Source organism: Lepisosteus oculatus, chromosome 14, assembly GCF_040954835.1.
Source record: "Lepisosteus oculatus isolate fLepOcu1 chromosome 14, fLepOcu1.hap2, whole genome shotgun sequence".
NCBI classification, from domain to species: domain Eukaryota; kingdom Metazoa; phylum Chordata; class Actinopteri; order Semionotiformes; family Lepisosteidae; genus Lepisosteus; species Lepisosteus oculatus.
The window spans coordinates 33,209,637-33,219,636 of NC_090709.1; the positions used below are offsets into that span (position 1 = coordinate 33,209,637).

At 52.3% G+C, this 10,000-nt stretch overlaps 11 non-coding genes and 4 pseudogenes across 11 annotated transcripts; all 15 read right to left on the reverse strand.

Moving 5' to 3' along the window:
- Positions 1–331: 331 nt before the first annotated feature.
- LOC138244627 (5S ribosomal RNA) lies at positions 332–450 on the reverse strand. Its single transcript, XR_011193242.1, has one exon. It is a non-coding gene; the product is annotated as a 5S ribosomal RNA (ribosomal RNA).
- Positions 451–987: 537 nt separating this feature from the next.
- On the reverse strand, positions 988–1,106 carry LOC138218494 (5S ribosomal RNA; annotated as a pseudogene).
- A 537-nt stretch (positions 1,107–1,643) lies between these two features.
- Positions 1,644–1,762, reverse strand: LOC138244628 (5S ribosomal RNA). The gene has a single exon (XR_011193243.1). It is a non-coding gene; the product is annotated as a 5S ribosomal RNA (ribosomal RNA).
- A 536-nt stretch (positions 1,763–2,298) lies between these two features.
- Positions 2,299–2,417, reverse strand: LOC138218068 (5S ribosomal RNA). The gene has a single exon (XR_011181468.1). It is a non-coding gene; the product is annotated as a 5S ribosomal RNA (ribosomal RNA).
- A 537-nt stretch (positions 2,418–2,954) lies between these two features.
- Positions 2,955–3,073, reverse strand: LOC138218443 (5S ribosomal RNA; annotated as a pseudogene).
- Positions 3,074–3,610: 537 nt separating this feature from the next.
- Positions 3,611–3,729, reverse strand: LOC138244629 (5S ribosomal RNA). The gene has a single exon (XR_011193244.1). It is a non-coding gene; the product is annotated as a 5S ribosomal RNA (ribosomal RNA).
- A 537-nt stretch (positions 3,730–4,266) lies between these two features.
- LOC138218444 (5S ribosomal RNA) lies at positions 4,267–4,385 on the reverse strand (annotated as a pseudogene).
- A 537-nt stretch (positions 4,386–4,922) lies between these two features.
- On the reverse strand, positions 4,923–5,041 carry LOC138244631 (5S ribosomal RNA). Its single transcript, XR_011193246.1, has one exon. It is a non-coding gene; the product is annotated as a 5S ribosomal RNA (ribosomal RNA).
- Positions 5,042–5,578: 537 nt separating this feature from the next.
- Positions 5,579–5,697, reverse strand: LOC138217337 (5S ribosomal RNA). The gene has a single exon (XR_011181049.1). It is a non-coding gene; the product is annotated as a 5S ribosomal RNA (ribosomal RNA).
- Positions 5,698–6,234: 537 nt separating this feature from the next.
- On the reverse strand, positions 6,235–6,353 carry LOC138218758 (5S ribosomal RNA; annotated as a pseudogene).
- Positions 6,354–6,890: 537 nt separating this feature from the next.
- Positions 6,891–7,009, reverse strand: LOC138217549 (5S ribosomal RNA). Its single transcript, XR_011181261.1, has one exon. It is a non-coding gene; the product is annotated as a 5S ribosomal RNA (ribosomal RNA).
- Positions 7,010–7,546: 537 nt separating this feature from the next.
- Positions 7,547–7,665, reverse strand: LOC138244632 (5S ribosomal RNA). The gene has a single exon (XR_011193247.1). It is a non-coding gene; the product is annotated as a 5S ribosomal RNA (ribosomal RNA).
- Positions 7,666–8,202: 537 nt separating this feature from the next.
- LOC138217049 (5S ribosomal RNA) lies at positions 8,203–8,321 on the reverse strand. The gene has a single exon (XR_011180762.1). It is a non-coding gene; the product is annotated as a 5S ribosomal RNA (ribosomal RNA).
- Positions 8,322–8,858: 537 nt separating this feature from the next.
- On the reverse strand, positions 8,859–8,977 carry LOC138245331 (5S ribosomal RNA). The gene has a single exon (XR_011193941.1). It is a non-coding gene; the product is annotated as a 5S ribosomal RNA (ribosomal RNA).
- Positions 8,978–9,514: 537 nt separating this feature from the next.
- LOC138244633 (5S ribosomal RNA) lies at positions 9,515–9,633 on the reverse strand. The gene has a single exon (XR_011193248.1). It is a non-coding gene; the product is annotated as a 5S ribosomal RNA (ribosomal RNA).
- Between the last annotated feature and the right edge of the window lie 367 nt (positions 9,634–10,000).

The window sequence follows — 10,000 nt, forward strand, 5'->3', positions numbered from 1 at the left end:
ATCGCTGTGGAGAGCTGCTGCTGTGCTTTGACATCTGAGCTCTGTGGAAAACGATCTCAATACAATTCTGAAAAACGCGACTCTCCGAACGCCAGCCGAACAAGTCTCCACAGCCGAAGCGCTGTGTTTCTTTTCAGCTGGCGATAAACCTTTCTTCGATCCTTTGCGGACTTGTAAAACTGTTCCTGATCAGAATAAAAAACGCTCACGCTAATACACAAGCACCCGTGTCTCGCCAAAGCTGACAAATAAACAGACGGACAAGCCGCACTGCACGTGTGAACAGGGGAATGAGCGAGCGAGCGGGGATAGGGCGCCTCCTGCGCTTAAAAGCTTACAGCACCTGGTATTCCCAGGCGGTCTCCCATCCAAGTACTAACCAGGCCCATCCCTGTTTAGCTTCCGAGATCAGACGAGATCAGGCGTGCTCAAGGGGGTGTGGCCGTAAGCGCGAGCAAGGCTCGCTGGCACCCTTCTTATTGAGAGGACAGCTCCGTCACCTCTTTTATGACGCTGCTCTTTTTCCCTTGCGTTTTTCTCTTCTTCCCACGTTCTCTCTCTTCACTGCCTTCGTCCCCGCTCTATTTCACTTCAGCCTTTCACTCTTGCTTCCTTCCAATGAGGACGGAGCTGCGGGAGAAAGGGCGCTATAGAGGATCGCTGTGGAGAGCTGCTGCTGTGCTTTGACATCTGAGCTCTGTGGAAAACGATCTCAATACAATTCTGAAAAACGCGACTCTCCGAACGCCAGCCGAACAAGTCTCCACAGCCGAAGCGCTGTGTCTCTTTTCAGCTGGCGATAAACCTTTCTTCGATCCTTTGCGGACTTGTAAAACTGTTCCTGATCAGAATAAAAAACGCTCACGCTAATACACAAGCACCCGCGTCTTGCCAAAGCTGACAAATAAACAGACGGACAAGCCGCACTGCACGTGTGAACAGGGGAATGAGCGAGCGAGCGGGGATAGGGCGCCTCCTGCGCTTAAAAGCTTACAGCACCTGGAACTCCCAGGGGGTCTCTCATCCAAGTACTAACCAAGCCCATCCCTGTTTAGCTTCCGAGATCAGACGAGATCAGGCGTGCTCAAGGGGGTGTGGCCATAAGCAAGAGCAAGGCTCGCTGGCACCCTTCTTATTGAGAGGACAGCTCCGTCACCTCTTTTACGACGCTGCTTTTTTTCCCTTGCGTTTTTCTCTTCTTCCCACGTTCTCTCTCTTCACTGCCTTCGTCCCCGCTCTATTTCACTTCAGCCTTTCACTCTTGCTTCCTTCCAATGAGGACGGAGCTGCGGGAGAAAGGGCGCTATAGAGGATCGCTGTGGAGAGCTGCTGCTGTGCTTTGACATCTGAGCTCTGTGGAAAACGATCTCAATACAATTCTGAAAAACGCGACTCTCCGAACGCCAGCCGAACAAGTCTCCACAGCCGAAGCGCTGTGTCTCTTTTCAGCTGGCGATAAACCTTTCCTCGATCCTTTGCGGACTTGTAAAACTGTTCCTGATCAGAATAAAAAACGCTCACGCTAATACACAAGCACCCGTGTCTCGCCAAAGCTGACAAATAAACAGACGGACAAGCCGCACTGCACGTGTGAACAGGGGAATGAGCGAGCGAGCGGGGATAGGGCGCCTCCTGCGCTTAAAAGCTTACAGCACCTGGTATTCCCAGGCGGTCTCCCATCCAAGTACTAACCAGGCCCATCCCTGTTTAGCTTCCGAGATCAGACGAGATCAGGCGTGCTCAAGGGGGTGTGGCCGTAAGCGAGAGCAAGGCTCGCTGGCACCCTTCTTATTGAGAGGACAGCTCCGTCACCTCTTTTACGACGCTGCTTTTTTCCCTTGCGTTTTTCTCTTCTTTCCACGTTCTCTCTCTTCACTGCCTTCGTCCCCGCTCTATTTCACTTCAGCCTTTCACTCTTGCTTCCTTCCAATGAGGACGGAGCTGCGGGAGAAAGGGCGCTATAGAGGATCGCTGTGGAGAGCTGCTGCTGTGCTTTGACATCTGAGCTCTGTGGAAAACGATCTCAATACAATTCTGAAAAACGCGACTCTCCGAACGCCAGCCGAACAAGTCTCCACAGCCGAAGCGCTGTGTCTCTTTTCAGCTGGCGATAAACCTTTCCTCGATCCTTTGCGGACTTGTAAAACTGTTCCTGATCAGAATAAAAAACGCTCACGCTAATACACAAGCACCCGTGTCTCGCCAAAGCTGACAAATAAACAGACGGACAAGCCGCACTGCACGTGTGAACAGGGGAATGAGCGAGCGAGCGAGGATAGGGCGCCTCCTGCGCTTAAAAGCTTACAGCACCTGGTATTCCCAGGCGGTCTCCCATCCAAGTACTAACCTGGCCCATCCCTGTTTAGCTTCCGAGATCAGACGAGATCAGGCGTGCTCAAGGGGGTGTGGCCGTAAGCGAGAGCAAGGCTCGCTGGCACCCTTCTTATTGAGAGGACAGCTCCGTCACCTCTTTTATGACGCTGCTCTTTTTCCCTTGCGTTTTTCTCTTCTTCCCACGTTCTCTCTCTTCACTGCCTTCGTCCCCGCTCTATTTCACTTCAGCCTTTCACTCTTGCTTCCTTCCAATGAGGACGGAGCTGCGGGAGAAAGGGCGCTATAGAGGATCGCTGTGGAGAGCTGCTGCTGTGCTTTGACATCTGAGCTCTGTGGAAAACGATCTCAATACAATTCTGAAAAACGCGACTCTCCGAACGCCAGCCGAACAAGTCTCCACAGCCGAAGCGCTGTGTCTCTTTTCAGCTGGCGATAAACCTTTCTTCGATCCTTTGCGGACTTGTAACACTGTTCCTGATCAGAATAAAAAACGCTCACGCTAATACACAAGCACCCGCGTCTTGCCAAAGCTGACAAATAAACAGACGGACAAGCCGCACTGCACGTGTGAACAGGGGAATGAGCGAGCGAGCGGGGATAGGGCGCCTCCTGCGCTTAAAAGCTTACAGCACCTGGTACTCCCAGGGGGTCTCTCATCCAAGTACTAACCAAGCCCATCCCTGTTTAGCTTCCGAGATCAGACGAGATCAGGCGTGCTCAAGGGGGTGTGGCCATAAGCAAGAGCAAGGCTCGCTGGCACCCTTCTTATTGAGAGGACAGCTCCGTCACCTCTTTTACGACGCTGCTTTTTTTCCCTTGCGTTTTTCTCTTCTTCCCACGTTCTCTCTCTTCACTGCCTTCGTCCCCGCTCTATTTCACTTCAGCCTTTCACTCTTGCTTCCTTCCAATGAGGACGGAGCTGCGGGAGAAAGGGCGCTATAGAGGATCGCTGTGGAGAGCTGCTGCTGTGCTTTGACATCTGAGCTCTGTGGAAAACGATCTCAATACAATTCTGAAAAACGCGACTCTCCGAACGCCAGCCGAACAAGTCTCCACAGCCGAAGCGCTGTGTCTCTTTTCAGCTGGCGATAAACCTTTCCTCGATCCTTTGCGGACTTGTAAAACTGTTCCTGATCAGAATAAAAAACGCTCACGCTAATACACAAGCACCCGTGTCTCGCCAAAGCTGACAAATAAACAGACGGACAAGCCGCACTGCACGTGTGAACAGGGGAATGAGCGAGCGAGCGAGGATAGGGCGCCTCCTGCGCTTAAAAGCTTACAGCACCTGGTATTCCCAGGCGGTCTCCCATCCAAGTACTAACCAGGCCCATCCCTGTTTAGCTTCCGAGATCAGACGAGATCAGGCGTGCTCAAGGGGGTGTGGCCGTAAGCGAGAGCAAGGCTCGCTGGCACCCTTCTTATTGAGAGGACAGCTCCGTCACCTCTTTTACGACGCTGCTTTTTTTCTCTTGCGTTTTTCTCTTCTTCCCACGTTCTCTCTCTTCACTGCCTTCGTCCCCGCTCTATTTCACTTCAGCCTTTCACTCTTGCTTCCTTCCAATGAGGACGGAGCTGCGGGAGAAAGGGCGCTATAGAGGATCGCTGTGGAGAGCTGCTGCTGTGCTTTGACATCTGAGCTCTGTGGAAAACGATCTCAATACAATTCTGAAAAACGCGACTCTCCGAACGCCAGCCGAACAAGTCTCCACAGCCGAAGCGCTGTGTCTCTTTTCAGCTGGCGATAAACCTTTCTTCGATCCTTTGCGGACTTGTAACACTGTTCCTGATCAGAATAAAAAACGCTCACGCTAATACACAAGCACCCGCGTCTTGCCAAAGCTGACAAATAAACAGACGGACAAGCCGCACTGCACGTGTGAACAGGGGAATGAGCGAGCGAGCGGGGATAGGGCGCCTCCTGCGCTTAAAAGCTTACAGCACCTGGTACTCCCAGGGGGTCTCTCATCCAAGTACTAACCAAGCCCATCCCTGTTTAGCTTCCGAGATCAGACGAGATCAGGCGTGCTCAAGGGGGTGTGGCCATAAGCAAGAGCAAGGCTCGCTGGCACCCTTCTTATTGAGAGGACAGCTCCGTCACCTCTTTTACGACGCTGCTTTTTTTCCCTTGCGTTTTTCTCTTCTTCCCACGTTCTCTCTCTTCACTGCCTTCGTCCCCGCTCTATTTCACTTCAGCCTTTCACTCTTGCTTCCTTCCAATGAGGACGGAGCTGCGGGAGAAAGGGCGCTATAGAGGATCGCTGTGGAGAGCTGCTGCTGTGCTTTGACATCTGAGCTCTGTGGAAAACGATCTCAATACAATTCTGAAAAACGCGACTCTCCGAACGCCAGCCGAACAAGTCTCCACAGCCGAAGCGCTGTGTCTCTTTTCAGCTGGCGATAAACCTTTCCTCGATCCTTTGCGGACTTGTAAAACTGTTCCTGATCAGAATAAAAAACGCTCACGCTAATACACAAGCACCCGTGTCTCGCCAAAGCTGACAAATAAACAGACGGACAAGCCGCACTGCACGTGTGAACAGGGGAATGAGCGAGCGAGCGGGGATAGGGCGCCTCCTGCGCTTAAAAGCTTACAGCACCTGGTATTCCCAGGCGGTCTCCCATCCAAGTACTAACCAGGCCCATCCCTGTTTAGCTTCCGAGATCAGACGAGATCAGGCGTGCTCAAGGGGGTGTGGCCGTAAGCGAGCAAAAGGCTCGCTGGCACCCTTCTTAGTGAGAGGACAGCTCCGTCACCTCTTTTACGACGCTGCTTTTTTTCTCTTGCGTTTTTCTCTTCTTCCCACGTTCTCTCTCTTCACTGCCTTCGTCCCCGCTCTATTTCACTTCAGCCTTTCACTCTTGCTTCCTTCCAATGAGGACGGAGCTGCGGGAGAAAGGGCGCTATAGAGGATCGCTGTGGAGAGCTGCTGCTGTGCTTTGACATCTGAGCTCTGTGGAAAACGATCTCAATACAATTCTGAAAAACGCGACTCTCCGAACGCCAGCCGAACAAGTCTCCACAGCCGAAGCGCTGTGTCTCTTTTCAGCTGGCGATAAACCTTTCCTCGATCCTTTGCGGACTTGTAAAACTGTTCCTGATCAGAATAAAAAACGATCACGCTAATACACAAGCACCCGTGTCTCGCCAAAGCTGAGAAATAAACAGACGGACAAGCTGAACTGCACGTGTGAACAGGGGAATGAGCGAGCGAGCGGGGATAGGGCGCCTCCTGCGCTTAAAAGCTGACAGCACCTGGTATTCCCAGGCGGTCTCCCATCCAAGTACTAACCAGGCCCATCCCTGTTTAGCTTCCAAGATCAGATGAGATCAGGCGTGGTCAAGGGGGTGTGGCCGTAAGCGAGAGCAAGGCTCGCTGGCACCCTTCTTATTGAGAGGACAGCTCCGTCACCTCTTTTACGACGCTGCTTTTTTTCCTTTGCGTTTTTCTCTTCTTCCCACGTTCTCTCTCTTCACTGCCTTCGTCCCCGCTCTATTTCACTTCAGCCTTTCACTTTTGCTTCCTTCCAATGAAGACGGAGCTGCGGGAGAAAGGGCGCTATAGAGGATCGCTGTGGAGAGCTGCTGCTGTGCTTTGACATCTGAGCTCTGTGGAAAACGATCTCAATACAATTCTGAAAAACGCGACTCTCCGAACGCCAGCCGAACAAGACTCCACAGCCGAAGCGCTGTGTCTCTTTTCAGCTGGCGATTAACCTTTCCTCGATCCTTTGCGGACTTGTAAAACTGTTCCTGATCAGAATAAAAAACGCTCACGCTAATACACAAGCACCCGTGTCTCGCCAGAGCTGACAAATAAACAGACGGACAAGCCGCACTGCACGTGTGAACAGGGGAATGAGCGAGCGAGCGGGGATAGGGCGCCTCCTGCGCTTAAAAGCTTGCAGCACCTGGTATTCCCAGGCGGTCTCCCATCCAAGTACTAACCAGGCCCATCCCTGTTTAGCTTCCGAAATCAGACAAGATCAGGCGTGCTCAAGGGAGTGTGGCCGTAAGCAAGAGCAAGGTTCGCTGGCACCCTTCTTATTGAGAGGACAGCTCCGTCACCTCTTTTTCGACGCTGCTTTTTTTCCCTTGCGTTTTTCTCTTCTTCCCACGTTCTCTCTCTTCACTGCCTTCGTCCCCGCTCTATTTCACTTCAGCCTTTCACTTTTGCTTCCTTCCAATGAGGACGGAGCTGCGGGAGAAAGGGCGCTATAGAGGATCGCTGTGGAGAGCTGCTGCTGTGCTTTGACATCTGAGCTCTGTGGAAAACGATCTCAATACAATTCTGAAAAACGCGACTCTCCGAACGCCAGCCGAACAAGTCTCCACAGCCGAAGCGCTGTGTCTCTTTTCAGCTGGCGATAAACCTTTCCTCGATCCTTTGCGGACTTGTAAAACTGTTCCTGATCAGAATAAAAAACGCTCACGCTAATACACAAGCACCCGTGTCTCGCCAAAGCTGACAAATAAAGAGACGGACAAGCCGCACTGCACGTGTGAACAGGGGAATGAGCGAGCGAGCGGGGATAGGGCGCCTCCTTTGCTTAAAAGCTTACAGCACCTGGTATTCCCAGGCGGTCTCCCATCCAAGTACTAACCAGGCCCATCCCTGTTTAGCTTCCGAGATCATTCGAGATCAGGCGTGCTCAAGGGGGTGTGGCCGTAAGCGAGAGCAAGGCTCGCTGGCACCCTTCTTATTGAGAGGACAGCTCCGTCACCTCTTTTACGACGCTGCTTTTTTTCCCTTGCGTTTTTCTCTTCTTCCCACGTTCTCTCTCTTCACTGCCGTCGTCCCCGCTCTATTTCACTTCAGCCTTTCACTCTTGCTTCCTTCCAATGAGGACGGAGCTGCGGGAGAAAGGGCGCTATAGAGGATCGCTGTGGAGAGCTGCTGCTGTGCTTTGACATCTGAGCTCTGTGGAAAACGATCTCAATACAATTCTGAAAAACGCGACTCTCCGAACGCCAGCCGAACAAGTGTCCACAGCCGAAGCGCTGTGTCTCTTTTCAGCTGGCGATAAACCTTTCCTCGATCCTTTGCGGACTTGTAAAACTGTTCCTGATTAGAATAAAAAACGCTCACGCTAATACACAAGCACCCGTGTCTCGCCAAAGCTGACAAATAAACAGACGGACAAGCCGCACTGCACGTGTGAACAGGGGAATGAGCGAGCGAGCGGGGATAGGGCGCCTCCTGCGCTTAAAAGCTTACAGCACCTGGTATTCCCAGGCGGTCTCCCATCCAAGTACTAACCAGGCCCATCCCTGTTTAGCTTCCGAGATCAGACGAGATCAGGCGTGCTCAAGGGGGTGTGGCCGTAAGCGAAAGCAAGGCTTGCTGGCACCCTTCTTATTGAGAGGACAGCTCCGTCACCTCTTTTACGACGCTGCTTTTTTTCCCTTGCGTTTTTCTCTTCTTCCCACGTTCTCTCTCTTCACTGCCTTCGTCCCCGCTCTATTTCACTTCAGCCTTTCACTCTTGCTTCCTTCCAATGAGGACGGAGCTGCGGGAGAAAGGGCGCTATAGAGGATCGCTGTGGAGAGCTGCTGCTGTGCTTTGACATCTGAGCTCTGTGGAAAACGATCTCAATACAATTCTGAAAAACGCGACTCTCCGAACGCCAGCCGAACAAGTCTCCACAGCCGAAGCGCTGTGTCTCTTTTCAGCTGGCGATAAACCTTTCCTTGATCCTTTGCGGACTTGTTAAACTGTTCCTGATCAGAATAAAAAACGCTCACGCTAATACACAAGCACCCGTGTCTCGCCAAAGCTGAAAAATAAAGAGACGGACAAGCCGCACTGCACGTGTGAACAGGGGAATGAGCCAGCGAGCGGGGATAGGGCGCCTCCTGCGCTTAAAGGCTTACAGCACCTGGTATTCCCAGGCGGTCTCCCATCCAAGTACTAACCAGGCCCATCCCTGTTAAGCTTCCGAGATCAGACGAGATCAGGCGTGCTCAAGGGGGTGTGGCCGTAAGCGAGCGCAAGGCTCGCTGGCACCCTTCTTATTGAGAGGACAGCTCCGTCACCTCTTTTACGACGCTGCTTTTTTTCCCTTGCGTTTTTCTCTTCTTCCCACGTTCTCTCTCTTCACTGCCTTCGTCCCCGCTCTATTTCACTTCAGACTTTCACTCTTGCTTCCTTCCAATGAGGACGGAGCTGCGGGAGAAAGGGCGCTATAGAGGATCGCTGTGGAGAGCTGCTGCTGTGCTTTGACATCTGAGCTCTGTGGAAAACGATCTCAATACAATTCTGAAAAACGCGACTCTCCGAACGCCAGCCGAACAAGTCTCCACAGCCGAAGCGCTGTGTCTCTTTTCAGCTGGCGATAAACCTTTCCTCGATCCTTTGCGGACTTGTAAAACTGTTCCTGATCAGAATAAAAAACGCTCACGCTAATACACAAGCACCCGTGTCTCACCAAAGCTGACAAATAAACAGATGGACAAGCCGCACTGCACGTGTGAACAGGGGAATGAGCGAGCGAGAGGGGATAGGGCGCCTCCTGCGCTTAAAAGCTTACAGCACCTGGTATTCCCAGGCGGTCTCCCATCCAAGTACTAACCAGGCCCATCCCTGTTTAGCTTCCGAGATCAGACGAGATCAGGCGTGCTCAAGGGGGTGTGGCCATAAGCGAGAGCAAGGCTCGCTGTCACCCTTCTTATTGAGAGGACAGCTCAGTCACCTCTTTTACGACGCTGCTTTTTTTCCCTTGCGTTTTTCTCTTCTTCCCATGTTCTCTCTCTTCACTGCCTTCGTTCCCGCTCCATTTCACTTCAGCCTTTCACTCTTCCTTCCTTCCAATGAGGACGGAGTTGCGGGAGAAAGGGCGCTATAGAGGATCGCTGTGGAGAGCTGCTGCTGTGCTTTGACATCTGAGCTCTGTGGAAAACGATCTCAATACAATTCTGAAAAACGCGACTCTCCGAACGCCAGCCGAACAAGTCTCCACAGCCGAAGCGCTGTGTCTCTTTTCAGCTGGCGATAAACCTTTCCTCGATCCTTTGCGGACTTGTAAAACTGTTCCTGATCAGAATAAAAAACGCTCACGCTAATACACAAGCACCCGTGTCTCGCCAAAGCTGACAAATAAACAGACGGACAAGCCGCACTGCACGTGTGAACAGGGGAATGAGCGAGCGAGCGGGGATAGGGCGCCTCCTGCGCTTAAAAGCTTACAGCACCTGGTATTCCCAGGCGGTCTCCCATCCAAGTACTAACCAGGCCCATCCCTGTTTAGCTTCCGAGATCAGACGAGATCAGGCGTGCTCAAGGGGGTGTGGCCGTAAGCTAGACCAAAGCTCGCTGGCACCCTTCTTATTGAGAGGACAGCTCCGTCACCTCTTTTACGACGCTGCTTTTTTTCCCTTGCGTTTTTCTCTTCTTCCCACGTTCTCTCTCTTCACTGCCTTCGTCCCCGCTCTATTTCACTTCAGCCTTTCACTCTTGCTTCCTTCCAATGAGGACGGAGCTGCGGGAGAAAGGGCGCTATAGAGGATCGCTGTGGAGAGCTGCTGCTGTGCTTTGACATCTGAGCTCTGTGGAAAACGATCTCAATACAATTCTGAAAAACGCGACTCTCCGAACGCCAGCCGAACAAGTCTCCACAGCCGAAGCGCTGTGTCTCTTTTCAGCTGGCGATAAACCTTTCCTCGATC